Source organism: Erpetoichthys calabaricus, chromosome 4, assembly GCF_900747795.2.
Source record: "Erpetoichthys calabaricus chromosome 4, fErpCal1.3, whole genome shotgun sequence".
Taxonomy (NCBI): domain Eukaryota; kingdom Metazoa; phylum Chordata; class Cladistia; order Polypteriformes; family Polypteridae; genus Erpetoichthys; species Erpetoichthys calabaricus.
In genome coordinates, this window is record NC_041397.2 from 245062416 (window position 1) to 245074753 (window position 12338).

Consider the following 12338-nt stretch of genomic DNA (forward strand, 5'->3'; position numbering starts at 1 on the left):
AGAGAGAGAGAGAGAGAGAGAGAGAGAGAGAGAGAGTAAGCATGAGCAAGTCAGAATCAAGTACTTAAAGAGCTGTACTTGTGGCTCTTAACACATCCAATCCTCAGGTTAAATACTTTGTACTGGGTATGTGGTAGCTGGAGAGACCTGGGGGACATCCTACCTTGGACTGACTCTCAGAGTTGGGAAAGTGAGTGCAGATGTTCTTGTCTCTGAAAACAAAGTAAGTGGTGTAAAGCAGAGCTAATGGCACATATAGACAAAGACAGATAAAAGATCACAGGAGCTGCATGGATGGAACTATGAAAGAGCGCTGCATTGTTGAACAATGACTGATCAAGGGTAATGGCTTCCAGTAAATCTCGTGTTGGGGAGCAAGGGAGAGATATTGCATTTCACAATATATTAGGCTACTAGTGTTAGTGATAATAAAATGTTAGCCAAATAATGACATAACAAAATCACACAAATTGAAGATCTATAAACATGGCATTTGGTCATAAAGTACAACCACCCAAGAACAGTATTAAAAGATTCCTCAACATACAGTACATCAAATAACACTAGAAGCAGAAACCCAAAAGAATATTCATAAAGTAAATAATGCACTGTGTGGCTAATACCTAACAGTCAACACTCAATAAACCGACAATTTCAGTCCAAGAAAGAAGAATATAATTCTTCAGGCCAATATGTTCCCAAACATTTAATTTCCAGATTTTGCAAAGTGGCCAAAGTACTAAATCATATTGAACTTAAAAAATTCACATGACTCATGATATTGTTGATGATGACTATTCCAGTGCATACAAGTTTACATATTCTTTAAATTGCGTCACAGAAAATTCAAACAATGATTGCTTGGAAGGGCTTTGTTCTTCAAGACCCAAGGCAGAACTCAAAAGTTCAGGCTGTACATGCATACTCTCTAAAAGGAATGCCAAAAAAACTGAGGGGTCAGAGGGTCAGTTCTAGCAAGTCAGAAAAAGTGAGGCGGCATCAGGTGCATAAAAAACTGAAAAGAGATATATTTTTCCAAGTAAGAAATTGAATCATAGAAACTAGAAAAAAAATTTTATTATTCCTAAATTGCGATGGCAGATAAACATTTAAGATTATTGAGAAAAGTTTATTATGTATTTCATTTTTGCAAAGTAAAGCCTTTGCCCCAGTGCAGAGATGACACTGGTCACTATCTTGAATATTGAATAATAAAAGTAGAAAATATTCATTATAGGAGGAATATGATGTTTTACAAATTTCACAGTTAAATGTGTAATTAATTATCTGGTTTGTGTTTTGATGAGCAATAAACATTGCATATAAAACATATATACCTGATTTCCCCACCAATATAGGAAAAATTGAGCTTTTATTTATAGAAAAATAAAACATAGTATTTTCTAAATATTACACTGCACAAGTTTAGAAGTGACATTCTTCAGAAGGCCAGAAAAAAAGTACCCATGATTAACAAAATGATAAGATATTGTATTTTTATGCATACTATTCTAAGATAAATAATATGTGTGTAAGCAGAGGTATAAATATGATTAGGATGAGATTAGAAAAGTGGAGCAAAAGTGCTGCAGTCACTAATTACCCCAAGCAAATAAGTAAACAGTTTGTACAGTTTATTTACTGGAGTGACTATATCACCTTACTAAAATTGCTCATCTTTCTTAGATTTGCTGAATTTACTCCTGCCTTTCAGGGAAAGAAGCATTTCATGTGAGTGTCTGTGTCACTCTGGATGAACTAAAGGAAGCTCTAGGCTCTGTGAATAAAGGTAAAGTCCCTATAAAGTCATTATTACAGTTATCACAATTAAAAACAGTCTAGTCCCTGTCCAGTGTCAGAATTTCAGGCAATTATCCCGTCATACTTTTTTTTCGAAGTCCAACATGAAGAATGCAACTCAAACTAATTATATGTGGTCTTATTTTGTGTCAGTTAATCATTGAAGACTTCTTCATATAACTGAAGTGGTACCCTCCTTTGTTTCTCCTACAGCTTTAATGAAAGGGTATTTGCTTAGATAAACTGGGCATTCCTCTGGCACATCCTGCACAAGATGGGATTAAGTGCTGAGTTTGTGGACATGATTAAAACACTATACTACACTCCTTCAGATATGCTGTTCACAAATTCAGACATATCTTCTAAAAAGCTTAATATGCACCAGAATTAATTATTCCTATTTCAGTAAATAAGATATATCACACATTGTCTCTCTTATGCTGATGACATCCTACTATATCTAAAGAATGCTACTAAGGATCTCTTACATATTTCAGGCCTGTACATTTCTTTTGAAATTACATAAGGATATAAAATTAGTTGACCAAATTCCTCCCTACTATCACTTAATTCCTCTGCCTGTTCTGTTATTTTTTCAGGCATTAACATATCTTCTCTGTACATGAAATTTCATTCCCAGACTTTTGCTGTGCATTTTCAGACATCAAAACCTCAATCCAGTAATGTTCAAGCACCCAAAAGTCTTTACAGTCTCAAATGGCCACAGTGAAAATGAAAGTTATTCCCAGACTCAAATTTGTAAGCCCTCTGGGTAGAAGTTCATTCTCTGTTCTCCAATTTTATTTGGAATAGTAAGAGAAAATGTACTTGAAACTGCATGCCTGTTTCATCCTGTTATTTGTACCAATACAATTACATTAGAAGGTCGTATATAACATTTAACTTTCTCTGATAACAGTTTACATATTAACTCTAGACTTTTAATATGTTTAAGTAATTTTAGACTTTAAATAATACTTAGTATTAGTATACTAAGTATATAGTAGTATAAGGGACATTATTAGAATGCACCATTTATTCGTATGCTTATTTTAGTAAATTAAAACATATTTAAATGTGTTAGTAAAGGGACCTTAATGATAAGACACTGCTCTGTAAACTTTAGTCAGTCTGCCATGTTGCACTGAACAAAACACAATGACTCAAGACTAGTGATGAGCAAACCCCACGGTGTTCACTTCACTATGAGTGTATCAAATTCACAGAAATGTTCAGGAACTTAGCCAGACTTCACAAAATGCATTGAACTCAATAGGAAAGGCAGAACTGACCTAGTTTTGAGTGGATTGTAAGGGTGAAATGTTTTTTTTAAGCATCCATGATGGCTAGGAAAGCATATGCCAAGTATGCGGGACCAAATATTTTGGCAATAAAATTTGACCTGAACTGTGAGGCCTCAAACAACAAAAGATGCAGACAGAACAAATACCAAAAAACAAAATCTAACAAATGGCTACAAATTGGCAATAAGTAAATTTAATACAGACCGTTGTAAATACTGAGCTTGGGGCTCACATTGGCTGTGCCAGAATTGGCTAATTCTGTTGATTGAAGGCATGGCTCCCTACAAATCTACAGATGCTTCACACTTTTTTCTTCCATCATACAAAAAAAAAAAAGCCAAGTAAATAGTAATTTTGTTTTGTTATTATTATTTGCCAGGTTTCATTCTGACAAAACAAGTTGGAGGGGGAAGGATCATGTAAGGCTTGTTTTGAGATTGTAGCTGGGTACATGACTAATAATAATAGCCATGTGGTGCTGCACTGTCAGCATCAACCAATTGACAACTGAACCTCAATTTGCTGCAACACACTGAAGTTCCAGTTAAAGGGACCACAGGTTCCTAATGCAAACAAGCCCACTAAACGTTTAAGGTGTTATGTACTGGTAACTGGTAACACCAAACAGGAAAAATGATCTTCTAGGGTTCAGAATCGTAAAAGGCATCCGTCTGCATTGAATCAAGAGTTTTAGGTATTAATATCCTTTGCTTTGGGGTATTAAAACCTAAAGCCTGATCATATTAAATCCAACACTATGGAAGAACGTTTTTAGATATAGTTTAAACTAACAACTGGTGGCAATACAGAACAATTAATATTATGGATTATTGGATCAAAGTAATTTAGAAAAGAACCAAACAAAGTAATAATTGGGCACAACAGGGATGAAATGTCATGCAAAGAATGATTGCCAGTCCTTAGTGTTTAAATTAGAAAAGTCCATATAAAGCACAAACAACCCAGCTAGTGTTAGATTTTTAACATCAGTAAAGAGTTTGTGTACAACCCTTGCAATTCAGATAGATCCATGGAAAGAGCTAGTGTCTTACATTAATGGGAAGAGTGATGACATCTTCTGAATGGAGAAGTGGACGACTGACACCTACTGTTCAGCACAGATACTACCTATCCTTTAGTGGGGAACAATGGTGGGAACCTAGTATAGACCACAGCTGAATATAAGTATGAGTGACCTTGTGAATGCAAGCATGAGGCTGTGATCATGGCTATTTGTTTGAATACTCTATCTCTAGTTATTCTTATACATATTATTAACTACATAAACCAGTATTTTTTAAGTTTTTAAAATAAATAGTACAGCTGCCTATGCGACTACCATGGTACTATTGAATGGTCTGATCTCAGATGAAATACAGGCCTAGGTACATTTTTGTAAATTTAATGTAGCTAATATTTATTGATAAGAAGGAAATCAAATATCTACTTTAACATAGAAAAAAAATAAAGGATGTCCATTTTGGAGTTGATTTTTAAGGTTGACTCAGATTGATCCAGGCTGAAACATGCTGTCTTAATCAGAGTTAGTATCATGAAGGGGTCCAGAATTGTATCATTGGATTTATGTATTACACTCTGTTTGAAACTAGGGAAGTCCTTAAATCCTCCCAGTTTGGTTACCCATCAAGACTGCAATTGTTCTCCTCTATAAATTAAATTCAAGTACAAATTTGAATCTAAGGGTCTCCAACCTCCCTCAAACGCTCATTATACTAAATGTTATACAGATCTGATGTAAAACTATATTGGTCCTCCTATTAAAATTCCCAAATGGCATATACACTCACTCATTTTTAATAATCAAGAATTAGTATGTACATGGTTGCAGATGTTTTTTGTCTGCCAGGATCCAATATGACATTAGTGAGTTGGATGTTTTGTTTGGGAATACTGGTCTTCAGTCCTCCCAAAATCATGTAAGCAATTCAAAAATTCTATTTGTTGTTTAAAAAAATAAGAGAAACAACCAATGAGTAGTAGGAGTAACTAGTTGGACTGGAGAAAGGAAACAGCTGATGTAGCTCTCTATTGTATTTACTGTATGTGGTTGTTAAACTGGCGTGACCATCTCTGTGTGCATTTCTAGATATACCAAGGTTTATTCATTAACATTTCTTAGGTCACTAAAGGTTAAAGGCCTATGGTTTCTCACTTAACGTTTCGCTTATCCTATCACCTTCTTTTCTCTTTTGTTAGTTCCTTGTTCTCCTCTCAGAAAGCATGTCTCAGTTCTGTGCTCACTGTTATGTATGGCTTTCTATAAACCCCTACTTCTCATCTTGAGATCTCATGTTGTCTTTTCCCCTTTGCTTGGATGCCATTCTCAAAAATCACAAAAATATCACATTTTCATATATAAATTTCAACCATCATTTTACTCAATCTAAATTTGTGCACAGATTATAGCATACTGCTCTCTGTCACTTTTGCCTGCATGCTGCCCCAAGGGACATTTATGCATATGTTTTAGTTTTACTCTCCTGTTCTAGCTTTCTGCTCTCTAATCTTTTGTTCACTATCTTCAATGAAATAAGTTGCAATTTATCCCTTATCACCTATTTTTATATTTCTTGACCTTTCAGGACTCAATCTCTCTGTACACCTGTGTAAAGTATTATGTTTGGGTACAGTAGCTGTACAGTAGGCAAAGAAATGGCTGTCTATATTTTAGAATGTGATTCTTTTGGAGATGTCTGCAGCGTGAATTAGTTGAGTATCCAGCATCTCCACTGACTCCTGGCATTCTGCTTCTTCCAAAGAGCAGAGCAGACACCTTTGTTGCAATCAGTCCCTTTGTCAGATGTCAAAACTGACCAGGATTGATTAGTTCATGCTGCTGTGTTTCCTGGTGTAATGGAAAGGACATGGGACATTTTGGGAAGGGGGGAGGGATTCCATTTTTGTCTTATTTCACATATTAATTGAGCCTTGTTTTGACGACAAACTTTCCTGGACTAAAACTTCAGCTTATAAAGCTAACTAACTCACACAATTACATTCTGTACAGCACCTTCCACCCTCATAACACTAGAAACTCTTTCACATTCCTTTGCTTTTTTTTTACATAGGAATAATTTGTTGCACATATTATTACTCATCCACCCTTTCATTTTATTTTTAAACATGCTTTTCTGTTCCAGATTTGCTAAGCATACACTAACAACTAAGATGTTTCCATGAAGTGATGATTTGTATTCAAATAAGCTCATTCCACTGCTGTAACATTTAACTGCAGGCAGTACATTATGTTAAAAGTGTTATTTTTTCTTTTGAGTGTCAATATGATTATAACTATAAAGGTCTGAATTTTTTTGTTCTAAAATACACCGTTACTTTCATCTATGACTGCTCCAGATTCTTCCAGCCAAGAGCTATGAAAAAAATTAGAGGAAACCTTGGTAACTAACTTAAGACAGAAGCGGTTATGTGATGGTCCTTCTCAATAATATGCAGTGTGCCAGGCCTGTCTGCAATATGAGTGACAGTGCTGTTGTTATCAGAGAAAACGTGGGAAAGTACATCCTTGGCAATTTACAGAATGTAATTACTTTTTGCTTTGTAACAAGTGTAGAAAAAGCTCCATTGCAAGAAGCACCCATACAACTGGGTACATTTATAAGAAATCAATATTTTACAAAATAAAGGGATGAGCAAAACAAGGGATACATATATTTATGGTTGTTTCAGAGAGCTGTAAGCTCAACCACCAGAATGAATTCCAGGCACAAAAAAGTCTGTAGTCAGGGAACATACAGGGTATGGATTGCAACATATATAATTACTGTATATAAGCGTTAGTTGGATAAAGTCTACAGATATCACAGATATAAATCAAACACTGTTTCTAAGAATTGACAAAGCTTGTGAGCATGCACGAACACAGTGCATTGCCACACTCGCTACACAATGAACCACCTCAGGATCTCAAATTAGGATCCGAGCGCAGCCATGCAACAGGTGATACCTCAGCACAACACTAGTTTGAATAAATCGGAACAGTGTAGGGTTTTTTCACAGTGGCTGGAGTGTCAATCCTGTCACCAACCCCTAAGATTTCCCTGCAGATTTCATTTTTCTGTGATGTAGTGCATGTTAAAATGTGCATTAGTCTGTACTGTATGAGGGACAAGATTTGGAATCTTCTGAAGAATGAGAATAAAATGGATATATTTGTTATTCTATTAGCCATTATATATCCAATCTGGTGGTCTGTCAACAAATGCCTAAGTAGCTTTTATGTAAATGAGAATGTCCCATAAGGATAAGTCACTAATTTTGCTGTTCCATGGTGTCACAACTCAGCTGCCACACAAATGAAAGATACAAATTATTCAGGAGGTTCAAATGTGCTGCTGAGTCATCTAGATGTTCCCAGGACAGGAAAACAAAATGCAAAAGATAGCATATGATGTATGCTCTATCATTAGCCTGAAAAAGAAAGCCAAAAAGCAGAACTAAACAGATCTAGCTTCAGTTCCTGATGCCTTACAGGCAGCAAGGACACATTCCAATTTTTAATGACCCCCAAAGGTATAAACTCCATGAAAACAAACAAGGAAAAAGTTAAACGGCTTAAATTAAATAAATGAACATAGAAATACAAACAATACATTTTTTGAAAAAAAAAGAAGAAGAAAGTACAAAAATCAAGGTAATGTATGGAAAACATGTTTCAAAATAAATGAGTTTGGCATCTCCAAAAAGATCAGAAGAGTTAACTATCTGACAATGTTTCCAAGTCACATAAAACATAAGAAATGAAAAGAAAAATCAGAAGATTAACAGTAAGTCTGTAAAGCAGGGATTCAGTTCAATATTTTTTCTAAGGTTATGCAGTTTTGAGGCTTTCCCAGATTTAATCAATTCTAAGGAATTACGGTAAATAGCACACTCTGAAATGAAATAAGTGAAGGTTTACATTTTAACAATCTCTATTTGTTGATGAAATGTTTACCAAATAATAAAAAATACATAGAACATGACACAGATTCTAGAGGTGTTGCAGAGAAGTTAATAAATTCAGTTTATTTTTATTTTTATTATTTGGATTTATTTTTCATGCTAATCAGCATTATAGATTACATACTGTAGAGAGTATGTTTGAGTGGAATTTACCTGAATACATGTATTTACTGCCCAATTTCTCATCCGATCTGACTATTATTTTTAACTAGCAAAATACCCGCGCTTCGCAGCGGAGAAGTAGTGTGTTAAAGAGGTTATGAAAAAGTAAAGGAAACATTTTAAAAATAACGTAACATGATTGTCAATGTAATTGTGTTGTCATTGTTATGAGTGTTGCTGTCATATATATATATATATACATATACACATATACACACACATATACAGATATATTATATATACATATACACATATATTTTTTATATATATATTTTTTTTTTATATATATATATATATATATATATATATATATATATATATACACATACATACATACATACATACATATACACACATAGATGCACTTACAATAACATAGAAATCAATATAAACAACATTAACATCATTATCATATGAGAATATGAAGTAATATATAAGAAGCACATTTCATATAAATATAAATTATTAAACAGTAAAATCCTCTTCAATAATTTGCTACCGTGGCTTTTCGTTGGTCTGTCCAGGATTTTAAATCACATGTAGCTTGCAAACCGTTTCACGTATTGACTTGAAATGTGGTACACTTATAATACGTCACGTCTGCTATCCGCTTTATGGGTGATGAATGTATTACTGTTTTTATGTTTATTTTATTTTAGAATCAACTCCTATCTGCGCACACCAGGGCGGCCGTGGGCAGATGCGTATGGTGTATTCACTCCATGTTATCGTGCATTGCGCTGTCACTGGTATTTTCATAAAAGAATTTGAACAATATATAAGAAGCGTATAAATTATTAAACAGTAAAACATTAACATTTAAGAAGTAAAGTTACATTGAGTACTACTGCAGTGCCTTCGGGTATACCTCATTTTTTCTTTGCCCATTACATGCTTAAATGTATACATTTTTTGGTGTACCTACCCGAGAACACGCGACATATAACCGACCGTGGGAGAAGCATGGATTTTAAACACGCGTTGAGTTCATCTGCTGGTCTCCCTCGTGGAATAACTGGTAATGTTTGAGTAAAATCTACAGCGAGTAAAACGACATTACCTCCTTTTTTTTTTTTACGATCTCTGAGATCTTGCTTTTTTCGGTTCAAGGCTTCATAAGCTCTTTTATGTTCAATGTTGTACTTAATAAGTACTAATTATCCCAAACCATCATCTTTGAATGTTGCAAGACTTTCGCCTTGTATGTAGATCGGGGTAATTACATTCATTGCATTCCTAGTCTGAAGCACAATCTGATTGTATGGGTGGTTACCTGGCACTGTAGGGTTGCCACCCGTCCTTTAAAATACGGAATCGTGCCGCGTTTGAGAATGAAATTGCGCGTCCCGTTTTGAATCAATACTGGACGGGATTTATCCCGTATTTTTTTTATCATTTTTTTTTTAAAGCAGCGTCTCATGCAAATCATCCCACACGCATTTTATGAAGATGCCTCCTTTCCTACTTTTGATTGGGTAATACTTGATGTCATCGTTAGTTTGATTGGTGTTTTTAACTGTCCAGTGAGGAGGGCGTGTCTTTTAAGTACAGTCTGCAAAGTGTTGGCACTGAGATATGGCGTCAGCGCCATAGTTGAAGCCCCTAACGTTGCGGTCAGCAAGTCGGCTAACATCCGCCATGTGCCGTCTTTCAGTTGCGAGAAGCAGATCATAGAATGGTTGAAACTGTTGCCCCTAACGTTGCGCCACGGCGTGTGGTTCGTTTATACCTCGTGTCTTCTCATTAAACTTTTATCTCGCGAATATGTTATTGCAATCCGCAGCGGGAGCGTTTCTATTAACTTAATTTAAACTTACGTTTTACACCGTGCTTTGTTGCCCTTATGAACACGCTTGTATGCTTAACTCGCTCCGTTCTCAATTGTTTAATTAATTTTTTGCTCTTCGCTGTTTGCGGCTGTTCCTCCATTTCCCCCTACTTCGTTCTTTTATCTCGCGAATATGTTATTGCAATCCTTAACGGGAGCGTTTCAATAAACTGATTGAAAATAGTTTTGCATTTACCTTTTTAGTAAAAGGCGAGCTTTTAAGCATGAGAAATCACCCCGTAAATGCACACGTTTAATTGGACATGTGTTAATATGTATGGTTACACAGTATTAAAAGACAGTGAACAACGTCAGTTACCTTTCTTCCCGCGTTTGATAAAAGGTGAGCTTTTAAGCCTGAGAAATCACCCCGTAAATGCACACGTTTAATTGCACATGTGTTAATATGTATGTTCACACAGTATTAAAAGACAGTCAAAAATTAACGTCATTTACCTTCGTTCCTGCGTGTGACTCGTGCTGTAAATCTCTTCCTTGTTTTTAGTTCACGTGATTACGTAGGAGGCGTGATGACGCGATACGTGACTCCGCCTCCTCCATTACAGTGTATGGACAAAAAATATGTTCCAGTTATGACCATTACGCTTTGAATTTCGAAATGAAACCTGCCTAACTTTTGTAAGTAAGCTGTAAGGAATGAGCCTGCCAAATTTCAGCCTTCCACCTACACGGGAAGTTGGAGAATTAGTGATGAGTCAGTCAGTCAGTCAGTCAGTGAGTGAGTCAGTCAGTGAGGGCTTTGCCTTTTATTATTATAGATATAGTCATTGTTATAATAGTCCTGTATCCAGATAAGAAAAAAAAGGGAAAACGGGAGATAATCAGGAAAGACTGAAAAAACTATACCAATAATGGTAATAATGGTAATAACACTGACTTTTATAATGGGAAATGTTCAGTCTCTCCAAAATAAAGTTTATGAACTTCAAGTTTGTGTGCATTCATTCTAATCACAGAGATGCTTGAATTTCAGTATTTACAGAAATCTGGCTAAATGAAAGCATTTAAGATGACCACTTGACTAGCGATACAGTAGTTTGGTGCACTAATTCATTTGAATAGAGACTCTTCCAACACCAGTTTATCACGTGGCAATGATGTCTGCTTTTATATAAACATGCAATGGTGTAAATCTTTGTTGGAGAGAAAGATGTCCACGAAGGATGTAGGACTTCTGTCTGCCCTGCTGCACCCAATTTATTTGCCCAGAGAGTTTCCCAACTATTTGAATTTTATTGTAGATGATTTTAACCAATGTTCACTAAACCAAATCATGTGTAATTTTTACAAGTATATTTATTTTCTAACTTGACATAACAGAATTTTTTATCAGTGCTATATTAAAGGCACTTCTGAATTGAAAGCCAAACTCCCACTGGTTTTATCTGATCACAACTGTGTCCTCCTCATCCCTATATATAAAATAGTCTTTAAAAGAGAAAAGCTGGAAATAAAACACATGAAAGACTGGGACAAGGAATTTGGTGAGTGCCTGCATAGCAGTTTGGAATGCACTGACTGGGCCGTGTTTAAAAAATCCTGTGTTAACACTGATGAACATGCCATAATCCATGTCACTCTATTATAAAAAAAAAGGTTGGAAGGAGACGAGACGTGATTTTCTCAGGGAGAAACTTTCATGTCCCGCGAAATGAGTCTAACAAAGAGTAGATGACAAACTCAAATATTCGAAAGTCTCAATAAAATGATAGTAAAGATCGCATTAGCGCAAACAAATGGAAATTATTACTTGGTGAAATAATGGAACAGCGAAAAGAGATCGAATATATTGTTCGGATTTAAGCTTTTAGTCAGAGACTTATTGATTGTCTAATTCATGTTGCCATCATGGAAATAAAAAAGTAGTGTTTCTTCCCAATGAAGAGGTGTAACCACGAGAATTTAAAGATTTGTTGTTTGGTGAAAGTGAAATCCCACGAGAGAAATCATTTCTCATTTCTGTGAATGCTATTGTCAGACACATTTCTTGTAGAGAGAAAGAAACGATATTCACTCACGGGCAGTTATCCATTGCGTTGTCACAATGTAATTCTAAACACGGAATCAAAATTCAATGCGATATTGATGAAAAGGTAAAAGCAAAAAAGAGATCGAATATGGTGTGACAGTTTAAGGGTCCCCGTGACCCCTTGAACCCTCAGACCAAACATCAGACACCAGATAAAAATCCAAAATGTTATTTATTATAATAATAAATGTGCACAAAGCACTCTCCACTC